This window comes from Tamandua tetradactyla, chromosome 1 (assembly GCF_023851605.1).
Source record: "Tamandua tetradactyla isolate mTamTet1 chromosome 1, mTamTet1.pri, whole genome shotgun sequence".
Taxonomy (NCBI): Eukaryota; Metazoa; Chordata; class Mammalia; order Pilosa; family Myrmecophagidae; genus Tamandua; species Tamandua tetradactyla.
Genome location: NC_135327.1, coordinates 7,134,026 through 7,146,519, shown reverse-complemented (window position 1 = coordinate 7,146,519; position 12,494 = coordinate 7,134,026). Strand labels below are relative to the sequence as shown.

Genomic DNA, 12,494 nt, shown 5'->3' with positions numbered 1-12,494 from the left:
TTGCCTGTGTCTAAGGCCGTATGCTCAGCTCCCATCTTAGAGTGCTGTGTTTGCCTCTACTCTTCAGCTGTGTCCCCTGCCCTTACATTGTACATTATAGACCAACTATATAGGAAAGCAGTTTGAGAATACCAAATTGTAATAATTGGGTTGTAGAGGTGCAATTTAACTTTGCATAGGTTTAAAGCACTAAGTCTCAATGATCTTTTTCATCTTTCCTTTTTTTAAAAATATTTAGAGGTCTTTCCTGTAGACCAAGGGTTGCAAACAGTAGTCTATACATCAAAACTGGCCTGCCATTTGTTTTTGGAAATAAAGTGTTATTGGAACATAGCCTTGCTCGTTTGTTAAATACTGGAGAACTATGTTCTGGAGAGTCTGGGCTAGGTTTTCAGAACTTATCTGAGCCAGGATCCATCTAGAGGTTGTAGGTTTGTGGCAAGTTACTCTAGTGCCTGGAACGCTTGTGGAATTTTATAAATTACCCTAGGTGTTCTTTAGGATTGGCTGGAATGGTCCTGGTTGGGGGTTGGCAGGTTATGGTAGGTAGCAAAGTCTACCTCAAGCTTGCATAAGAGCAACCTCCAGAGTAGTCTCTCGACTCCATTTGAACTCTTTCTGCCATTGATAACTTTATTAATTACACTTCTTTTCCCCCTTTTGGTCAGGATGGAATTGTTGATCCCACAGTGCCAGGCCTGGATTCATCCCTGGGAGTCCTCTCCCATGTCACCAGGGAGACTTTCACCCCTTGATGTCATGTCCCACGTAGGGGGGAGGGCAATGATTTCACTTGCAGAGTTTGGCTTAGAGAGACTGAGGCTACATCTGAGCAACAACAGAGGCCCTCCAGAAGTAACTCTTAGGCATGCCTATAGGTAGTCTAATCTTCTATACTACCAACAAAAGCTTCAAAAGAATTAGCCTCATGATCGAGGGCATGGCCTATTGATTTGGGTGTCCCTAAAGTTTGACACAGTATCAGGGGATTCCCTGATGGTAAGGTGTAATAGTATCATATTCTTTCTCCCCTGGCTCAGGGGACTTTGCCAATACTTTTTGATTATCTGCTTAATATACTCTAGGATGATTCCAGGCATTACAATAATCCATACGAGACTAAAGGACCTCTTTCTCATTCTGTGCTCTCTCTGTTTCAGTTGTTTAAATGAGCTATACAGAGAAGGCTGAATTTGATTATGCACTTTGGAAAATTTCAGTGCCAGATCAAATAAACCTTTGTTCCATTGGTCTCAAAGAGTATGTGTGGTTCTAAAATATAGATAGTCTTTCTTACTCCTATGTTCTGAATTACTTTAACCCCAACCTGTTCAGCTTTGTTCCTCTGTCTAAACGTCCAGTTATATATATAAAACATCCTCTCAGAATCCCAAAATAATAATCACCACTCCAGACTTAGTGTGTCTGCTCTAAAAGCTTACAATCTAGGCCCCTGTTTTCTTATAAGCATTTTCTAAAAGTGACCAGACCATTGTTGTGTTTTTTTTTTCTGGCTCATTTTGTCTCACCAAATATCCTATATGTTCATTCACATTGTTGCATGCTTCACAACAATGTTCCTTTTTTGTATTAGCACAGCCTTTGTTCATAAGCATACACCATCCTTCCCCGTTCTGCTTATCTGTCAGTGCATCCTTCAGCCATCTGCATTCATTAGGCATCACATAGAGGGCCCAGTGCCCATAGTCCGTCAACATTCTCAGTTTTAGATAATTTCATTCTTCCCAAGAGACAGAAAACAAGTAAACACACCCTCACCAAATAGGAGATCCAAACCTCCTCTTAACACTTGTCCCTCATCCCATTATTTACCTCTGCTGTTGCTGTGATAGTGCTGATGGTTTCCTTTTGAACATAGCTCATAGCATGCAATAGCAGTTTTCCCCTGTACCCTGGACTTAAACACTCTTTATATGAGAATCATATCTTTGAAATAATTCTTAAAAGAACTCATTCATGTTTCTAGTGTGAATCCGTGTGACACATAGGTCTATACAACCCTTTCAATCTTGTTCATCTTCAAAATGGTAATATTACTTCTAGACCTACTAGAGAATCACCTTTGCTCCTATCTATTCCCTTACATTGGAGTTCAACCTCTTTAGCTAACATTTCACCCATCTCTAACGTCTGTGTATCTTTATGTCCCCTGTATTCTTAGGTTCTAAGTCTCTGATTATACCTTTATGCTGGCCATAAAAATGGGTTCATACAGTATCTGTCCTTTTCCCTCTGGTTTATTTGACTCAGCATTATGTCCTCAAGGCTCATCCATCTTGTCATTTGCTTCAGGACATAATTTTGTCTTAATGCCTCAAATATTCCATCATATATAATACCACATTTTGTTAATCCACTCATCTGTTGATGGGCATTTGGTTTGTTTCCATGTTTTAGTGATTGTGAATAATGCTGCTTTGAACATTGGTGTGCAAATGTCTGTGTCATTGCTTTCTGCTCTTCTGGGTATATATCAAGTAGTACTGTTACTGGGTTTTGAGCAGCTTAATATTTAGTTTCCTAAGGAACTACCAAACAGTCTTCCATAGTGGCTACACCATTGTACACTTCCACCAGCAGTGCATGAGTGTCCCAGGTTCTCCACATCCTCTCCAACATTTATAGTTTCCTGTTTATTTAATAGCAGCCATTCTTACAGATGTGAGATGGTATCTCATTGTAGTCTTTTTTAAAATTTATTTATTAATTTAAAAAAATTAAGAACAAACAAAAACATTAACATGATTCTGTTCTACATATATATTCAGTAATTCTCAATATCATCACATAGTTGCGTATTCATCGTTTCTTAGAACATTTGCATCAATTCAGAAAAATAAATAAAAAGACAACAGAAAAAGAAATAAAACAGTAACAGAAAAAAAAAGGATTATGCATACCATACCTCTTACCCCTCACTTTCATTTATCACTAGCATTTCAAACTAAACTTATTTTAACATTTATTCCCCCCATTATTTATCTTTATTCCAAATGTTCTACTTGTTTCTTGACAAGGTAGATAAAAGGAGCATCAGAGACAAGATTTTCACAATCGCACAGTCACATTGTGACAGCTGTATCATTATTCAATCATCCTCGAGAAACATGGGTACTGGAACACAGCTCTACATTTTCACGCCGTTCCCTCCAGCCTCTCCATTACATCTTGAATAACAAGATGATATCTACTTAATGCATAACAATAACCTCCAGGACAGCCTCTCCACTCTGTTTGGAATCTCTCAGCCATTGACACTTTGTCTCATTTCACTCTTCCCCCTTTTGGTCGAGAAGGTTTTCTCAATCTCCTGATGCTAAGTCTCCATTCTAGGGTTTTTCTCAATCCCTTGATGCTGAGTCTCAGCTCATTCTAGGATTTCTGTCCCACGTTGCCAGGAAGGTCCACACCCCTGGGAGTCATGTCCCACGTAGACAGGGGGAAGGTGGTGAGATTGCTTGTTGTGTTGGCTGGAGAGAGAAGTCACATCTGAGCAACAAAAGAGGCTCACTTGGGGGTGACTTTTAGTCCTAACTTTTAAGTAGACTTGACCTATCCTTTGTGGGGTTAAGTTTCATATGAACAAACCCCAAGACTGGGGGCTCAGCCTATAGCTTTGGTTGTCTTCATTGCTTGTGAGAGTATCAAGAATTCAACTTGGGGAAGTTGAATTTCTCCGTGTTCTCACCATTCCCCGAAGGGGGCTTTGCGAATACTTTTCTACTCACTGATCGAATAACTGTGGGATTCATTGGAGCTTCACTCTGGACAAACCAACAAAATCTCATGTCCTACCTGAGATTCCAAGTACTTATGGTGTTCAATCAAACTATCTGCATAAGTTATATTAGGAAATGCACTAGTCGAAATATAAATTTTGTAACAAACATTTTTTGCTTTATTCTCACACATAAGGTGACATTTAAAAATATTAATTATCATCTATTTTCAGCACCCTGCAATAGTGACATTCCTTTGTTCTTCCTCATCCAAAAACATTTTTAAAATTTGTACATTTAGTCACTATTATTATACACTCTAGGCATTCCTAGATTATACCATCTCAATCTTTAACGTCTATCATTCTTTCTGATTTCACTTATGTCCCCAGCCCTCCTCCCTCTGTCATTCTCACATGAGCTTCCTTCAGTGTTTTAACATAATTGTATTGCAGTTAGGTAGTATTGTGCTGTCCATTTCTGAGGTTTTGTATACAGTCCTGTTGCACAGTCTGTATCCCTTCAGCTCCAATTACCCAATATCTTACCCTATTTGTCATTGTAGTCTTGATCTGCATTTCCCTTATAGCCAGTGAAGATGAGCATCTCTTCATGTACTTTTGAGCCATCTGTATTTGCTCTTCAGAAAAATGCCTATTCATACCTTTAGCCCATTTTATAGTTCGATTGTTTGTTCTTTATTGTTGAGTTGTATGATTTCTTTGTATGTACAGGAAATCAAACCTTTGTCTGATATGTGATTTCCAAATATTTTCTCCCATTGAACTGGCCGCCTCTTCAACTTTTTGACATAGTCTTTGAGGTGCAGAAGCATTTGATTTTAAGGAGTTTCCATTTATCTATTTTTTCTTATAGTTCTTTGGGTATAAAGTTTAGGAAGCTACCTCCTTACTAAGTCTTGAAGATGTTTCCATACATTTTCTCCTAGAAGCTTTATAGTGCTACTTCTTATGTTTAGCTGTTTTATCCACTTTGAATTAAATTTTGTGTAGAGTTTAAGACAGGGGTCGTCGTTCATAATCATGGCTATTGATATCCAGTTCTTCCATGCCCGGTTATTGAAAAGATTATTTTGTCCCAGATCATAGGATTTAGGGGCCTTGTCAAAAATCAGTTGACTGTAGATTTGGTGGTCTATTTCTGCACTCTCAGTTCGATTTATTGGTCAGTGCTTCTGTCTTTGAGCCAGTACCATACTGTTTTGACCACTGTGGCTTTAAAATAGGTTTTAAGGTCAGGGAGTGTTAATCCTCCCACTTCATTCTTCTTTTTTGGGATGCTTTTAGCTATTCAGGGTCTCTTTCCCTTCCAGATGAATTTGGTAGTTAGCTTTTCCAAATCTTCAGAGTAGGTTGTTGAAATTTTGATTGGTACAGTGTTGCATCTGTAGATCAATTTGGGGAGAACTGACATCTTAACTATATTTAGCCTTCTTATCCATGAGCAGAGAATGTCTTTCCACCTATTTAGATCTCCTTTGATTTCTTTTAGCAACGTTATATAGTTTTCTGTGTACAATTTTTTTACATTCCTAGTTAAGTTCATTCCTAAGTATTTGATTCTTTTAGTTGCTATTTTGAATGGAATTTTTTCCTTAACTGACTCGTCAGCTAGGTCATTGCTTGTTTATAGAAATGTTACTGATTTTTGTACATTAATTTTATATCCCACCACCTTGCTGAATTTGTTTATTAGCTCAAGTAACTTTGCTTTAGATTTCTCAGGATCTTCCAAGTATAGCATCATATCATCTGCAAATAATGAGAGTTTTACTTTTTCCTTTCCAATTTGGATGCTTTTTATTTCTTTATCCTGCCTGATTGCTCTAGCTAGAACTTCTGTCACAATGTTGAATAATAGTGGTGACAGTGGGCATCCTTATCTTGTACCTGATCTTAGGGGGAAAGCTTTCAGTCTCTCTCCACTGAGTATGATGCTGGCTATCAGTTTTTCATATGTTCCCTTTATCATATTGAGGTAGTTACCTTGGATTCCTATCTTTTGGAGTGTTTTTATCAGAAAAGGATGCTGAATTTTGTCGAATGCTTTTTCAGCATCAATCGAGATGATCATGTGATTTTTCTCTTTTGATTTGTTAATGTGCTGTATTACATTAATGGATTTTCTTGCACTGAACCATCCCAGCATTCCTGGTATAAACCGCACTTGGTCATGGTGGCTAATTCTTTCAATGTGCTATTGGACTTGATTTGCTAATATTTTATTGAGAATTTTTGCATCTATGTTCATTAGGGAGATTGGCCTATAGTTTTCCTGCTTTATAGCATCTTTACCTGGTTTTGGTATTAAAATGATATCAGCTTCATAAAATGAGTTAGGTAGAGTTCCTTTTTCCTCAATGGTTTGGAAAAGTTTGAAGAGGATTAGGGTTAGTTCTTTCTGGAATGTTTGATAAAATTCACCTGTGAAGTCATCTGGCCCTGGGCTTTTCTTTGAAGGAAGATTTTTGATGACTAATTGAATCTGTTTACTTGTGAATGGTTTGCTGAGATCTTCAATTTCTTCTTGAGTCAGTGTAGCTTGTTTGTGTCTCCAGGAATTTGTCCATTTCATCTAAGTTGTCTAGTTTGTTGGTGTATAGTTGTTCATAGTATCATGATTTCTTTTATTTCTTTAGGGTCTGTGGTAATGCACCCCTTCTCATTTCTGATTTTGTTTATTTGCATCCTCTGTCTTCCTTTCTTTGTCAGTGTTACTACTGGCCCATCATTTTTATTGATTTTCTCAAAGAACCAACTTTTGGTTTTATTGATTCTTTTTATTGTTTTTTTGTTCTCCCATTCATTTATCTCTGCTTTAATCTTTGTTATTTCTCTTCTCCTATTTGCTTTGGGATTAGTTTGCTTTTCTTTCTCAAGTTCCTCCAGGTTTGCTAAGTCCTCGATTTTTGTTCCTTCTTATTTTTTCATATAGGCCTTTAAGGCAATAAATTTCCCTCTCATCACAGCCTTTGCTTCATCCCATAAGTTCTGATAAGTTGAATTCTCATTTTCATTATCTCCAGATACCCGCTGATTTCTCTAGCAACTTCTTCTTTGACCCACTGGTTGTTTAATAGTGTGTTATTAAATTTCCATATTTGTGAATGTTCTCATTCTTTGGTGGTTATTGAGATCCAGCTTCATGCCATTGTGATCAGAGAAAGTGCTTTGAATAATTTCAATGTTTTTAAATTTATAAAGATCTGTTTTGTGCCCCAGCATATGATCTATCCAGGAGAATGTTCCATGAGCTCTATAAAAGAATGTATAACCTTGTGCTTTGGGGTGCAGTGACCTATATATGTCTGTTAGGTCTAATTCATTTATCAAGTTATTTAACGTCTCTATTTCCTTGTTGGTCTTCTGTCTGATTGTTCTATCTACAGATAGAGGAGAGTGGTGTATTGAAGTCTCCTACTATTATTGTTGAAACATCTATCACTCCCTTCAGTTTTGCCAATGTCTGTCTCATGTACTTTGGAGCTCCTTGATTAGGAGCATAAATATTTATTCTTGGTGAATTGGCCCTTTATTTAGTACATAGTGTCCTTCTTTGTCTCTTTTGATATCTTTACATTGATAGTCTGTTTTTTTATACATACCATACCCCTCACCCCTCCCTTTCTTTTTTAAATTTATTTATTTTTTATTTATGATACATAACCACATACAAACACATTCTTATCATATCATTCCGTTCTTGTTATATAATCAATAACTCACACTGTTATCACATAGTTGTATATTCTTCATCATGATCATTTCCTAGAACATCTGCATAAATTCAGAAAAAGGAATAAAAGGAAGACAGAACAAAATTCATACATATCATATCCCTTACCCCTCCCCTTCATCGATCACCAGCATTTCAGTCTACTAAATTTATTTTAACATTTGTTCTTCCTATTATTTATTTTTAATCCATATGTTTTTCTTGTCCATTGATAAGGTAGACGAAAGGAGCATCAGACACAAGGCTCTCACAACCACACGGCTACACTGCAACAGCCATATCATCATACAGTTATCTTCAAGAAACATGGCCACCGGAGCATAGCTCCACACTTTCAGGCAGTTCCTTCCAGCCTCTCCATTACATCTTGATATTGTCTATTTTGACCAATATTAGTATAGTTACTCCTGCCTTCTTTTGGTTATAACTTGCATGGGAAATGTTTTTCCATCCTTTCACTTTCAATCTGTTTGTATCCTTTTGTGTAACTGTGTGTGTTGTAAGCAGCATATAGCTGGATTATGTTCTTAATTCATTCTGCCAATCTGTATCTTTTAATTGGTAAATTTAGTCCATTAACATTCAAGTTTATTACTGAAAAGGCGTTTCCTGAATCCACCATCTTATTTTTTCATTTTACTTATCAGGTCTACATATTCTTTTCCCTCTTTCTCTTTGTGTTCTTTAAATTACCCTTAATGGTGCTCTTCAATTCTGTGCCCTCCTCCAGACCTCCCTCTCCTGTCTTTCTGTTTTCAACTGGCAGAATTCTTTTTAATATTTCTTGTTGCGACAGTCTCTTGTTGACAGATTCTTTCAGGTCTTCTTTGTCTGTGAAAACTTTTATCTCCCCCTCAGTTTTGAAGGACAGTTTGGTTGGGCACAGAATTCTTCGCCTGAAGTCTTTCTCTTTCAGGATCTTGAATATATCATTCCACTGCCTTCTTGCCTCCAGGGTGCTAGTTGAGTTGTTTTTCTGTTGCTGCTTTCAGAATTTTCTGCTTCTCTTCAACATTTGACAGACTGATTAGTATGTGTATTGGGGAAAACTTATTTGGATTTATTCTGTTTAGAGTTCGTTAGGCTTCTCTGACTTGTATATTTGTGTCCTTTATAAGGGTTGGGAAGTTTTCCCGTTTTATATCCTCAACTGCTTTTCCCAGCCCTTCACTCCTCTCTTCTCCTTCTTGGACACTAATGATTCTTATATTTGTGTGCTTTGTTTTGTCTATCATTTCCCGGAGATCCAGTTCAAGTTTTTCCAACTTTTTTGCCATTTGCTCTTTTGAGTCTTCAAAGTCAATTATCCTGTCTTCTGTATCACTTGTTCTTTCATCTTTCTCTTCAAATATGGTATTGTGTGCCTCCAGTATGTTTTTTTATTTGGTCAACAGAGTCTTAATCTCTGTGATTTCTGCTATTTTTCCATTTATTCTTTCAGATTCCTTTTTGTGCTCTTCTCCTCTCTTCATGATCTCAAAGCTTTATGTCACTTGTGATCCCACTTATTTTTTTAAGTAGTATGGTATGAACATCTTTGATTAGTTGTCCCGATGTCTGTCTCCTCACGTGTTTTAATTTGGTTATAGGCAGGGCTATATCTGTGTGCGTTGTGATATGGTTATTGATCTTCTGCTGTCTACATCATATGTAGACATCTTGATTTATTTACTTTGGGAGTTGATTTCTTTCAGTAGTCTAAGGCCTTGTGTTTGTCGGATGGTTGTTCAGCAGAGAGTAGGGCATGTGTGGAGCACTCAGTGCAGTGATTTGTTTCAGGGCAGTTACAGGCGCTGGTTGGGGATGTTACTCTGGTGCTTGTGAACGTTGGTGCCCAGCGGCCAGGGAGGATGTAACTGTGCAGACGCACTGGTCTGGGGAACATAACCCTGATGTGCACTGGTCTAAGGCATGGGGCCCTTTGTGCACATGCGTAGAGCTGTGGCAGCAGGTCGGCATTATGCCTTCATGGATTGGCAGCAGATGTGACCCGGCTTTGCAGGTCGGCACTTCCTCAGAGCTGGAAAGTGAGGCTGAGGGCAGTGTGCATGTTCAGGTCTAGGACGGCTTTAATGTTCAGTTCCCAGAGTGAATGACGTGATTGGGGGCCCGTGTGCATGTGTGGGCCTGGGAGTGCTATAAGTGTATGTGCTGAGCTCAGGGAGGGCAGGGTGAGACTTATTACTCTATGAGTGGGGGGCGGGGCTAGCCTAGATATGAAGGTTAGTGCCTACAACCTTTATGTGCTGGTAACAGCCTACAGGAAAGAGGGAGGGGGAGCTAGTGCTTGGGAGGGGTGCATTAGGGGTGGGTTGGGTTGCACTTGGAGTGGAGGTTTGGGGTAGGTATGTACGCTGGGGACTGGTTGGGGTGGGGACTCCTGGGGCACAGGGAATGGGAGTGAGTGAGGGGGTTCAGGTGTGTGGGGTGTGGGGTGAGTCGCCGGTCACGGGTGCTGCGCTGATGAGTGTAGCACATCCAAGGAATGCAGTCTGGCTTACTTCCTAGACCCGTGTACCCATCCGTGCTCTTCCGCGGCCTCCACCACCCCCTTCTCCACACCAGGCTCCAGCTTTCTGCCTCTCAGTTCCTTGGCCTCTGCAACCAGGACTGCCCTTCCACCACTTCTGTGGTGCAGAAGGCTCTCCCAGGTCAGCCACAACTTCCGAATTGCTGCCTCAGTTGCCCTCCTTTCCCTTCTCTTTACTTTTCTGTGGAGCAGGGCTAATGTCAAGCTGCTCTAGTTGGCCATCTTCCCGGAAGTCTCTTATTTCTTGAAAACAAGGATATTCACTTATATAACCATGATAAATACAGCTATCAAATTCAAGAAAATTATTATTTTTGAAGGGAAATGATTTTTTAATTTTATTTTCTCTGTTTTGGAACTCAGACTCTTCTGTGTTTTCTGATCAAAACTGTACAGATGATGAAGGAGTGATATGTATAAATTGGTGTAATCTTACTGGAATGCAGTGTGTATAAAGAGTTTAAGAACTTCAGACTTTTGATTCAGTATATTCCACTTCTAGGAATCCAGTCCAAAAAAATAATTACAGACATATAAAAATTATATTCAAGAATTTTCCCGAAATGTGTTACTTATAATTGCAAAAAAATCCAAATTAAATGTTAATTAGTTGGTGAGTGGTTAAATAAATTATGATACATCCATAAGATGGAAGACCATACTATACAAAAACATTAAAAATCATGTTTTTGAGGAATATTTAGTGCGTTGGAGAAATAATTATGTTTCTTTGTGAAAACAGTTATCAAAATTATAGCATGATTCAAGTTTTTGTAAATTTAAAAAGATAAATTAATATTTGTTAGCATGTACATAGAATAAGACTGAAAAAAAGACTAGAAGGAAAGAATTAAAATATTAAAAGTGGTTATTACTGGCAGTAGAATTAGAGGTAAATTCTTGGCTTTTTTTTAAAAAATAATTTTAGACTTATAGAAGAATTGCAAAAACAGTATGGTTCCCATATGTTCTTCATTCAGCAACCTTTACTTTTAATGCCTTGTATAACCATAGTGCAGTTACTAAAATTTAAAAATTAACATTGATATAAATATCATTAACTGAACTATAGACTGTATTTGGATTTTGCCAATTTTTCTAATAATGCCTTTTTTTTTTTTTCCTATTCCAGGATTTTGTGCAGGATCCCATATTGCATTTTGCTGTTACTTTTCCTTAATCTTTTCTAATCTGTGATGGTTTCTCCATCTTTCCTTGACTTTTATGACCTTTTAGTCTTTAAAGAACAGTGGGAGTTCTTTTGTAGAACATCCCTCAATTTGGGTTTGTTAATATTTTCTCACGATTATATATGTATTATTGGAAGGAACACCACAGAGGTGATGCGCCCTTCCCAGGGAATCATATTAGGGGTTTATGATGTAATATGTGTTAGTAGTGACCGCTGTTGATACAACCTTGATCACTTGGCTTAAAATGCCGTCTGCCAGATTTCTCTACTGTAAAGTGACTATTTTTCACTTTTTAGTTAATAAATATTTTGGGAGCAGATACTTTGAGACTATGTAAATATCCTCTTTTTTTCTCAAATGTTCACCCACTAATTTTAGTATCCATGGGTTGATCTTGCCTGAATTATTATTACTGTAATGTGATTTTCTATTTTCCTCATTCCTTCTACTTTTTGCAATTTTTGTTTTTCATGGGTAGGCTCCAGGAATTGAACCCAGGTCTCCGGCATGGTAGATGAGAATTCTGCCACTGAGCCACCATTGTACCACCCTCATTCCTTCTACTTTTATTAGTTACAATTTTCCTGTAAGGAAAAATTGTCCCTTCTCACCCTTTTCTTTAGTTAGTTATGTGTCATGAACGTAGATTCATGGATTTTTATTTTATTTTTTGAGTTATAATCCAGTGCTATTATTCTTGATTTTATTTCTCAAGTTGTCTTGGCTTTGGCTATTGGGAGGGTTTTAGGTTGGCTGTTGTGTACTTTTGAATGCCCCTGTCTTTTTGTTTGAGTACTTCCTTATTATCTGGCACCACAAGTCGCTACAGGCTTATCTTGTATTTTCCTTCTTCCAGCTCTGGTATCACCTATGTCTTCAAGGAGCCCTGTTTCCTTTTATTAGTGAGTGTTATTTAAAAACTAAGAAACCAAGATCTTTGTTTCTAGGTTCTCTTAATACACAGAGCTAGATTATGTGTGTGTGTGTATGTTTGTATGTGTATATATAAAGATCTGTACATGTATATATTTGTGTGTATATAGAGAAATACATAGATAGAGATAAAACTGTGACTCCATTATGATACCTTCCACTCCAGTCCAGTGTCACTGGGTTGATTCTTGTCCCCTTTCTTTTTCTTTATAACTTCTCTTTTCCTGATAGTGAGGAATCTGACTCTTATTATCTATAATACATTCACTTTTTTATTCAATCTTAATATACATATAAATGTTTTCAGAATTGCTAACCTTGTGAGAAGCAAATTTACCAGCT

The 12,494-nt window shown here is 37.7% G+C and overlaps 1 protein-coding gene across 4 annotated transcripts in view; it reads left to right on the top strand.

Moving 5' to 3' along the window:
* The window catches only part of STK4 (serine/threonine kinase 4), a 153,704-nt gene that overhangs the window by 53,547 nt on the left and 87,663 nt on the right, over positions 1-12,494 (top strand). The gene's annotated exons all lie outside the window — the stretch shown is intronic.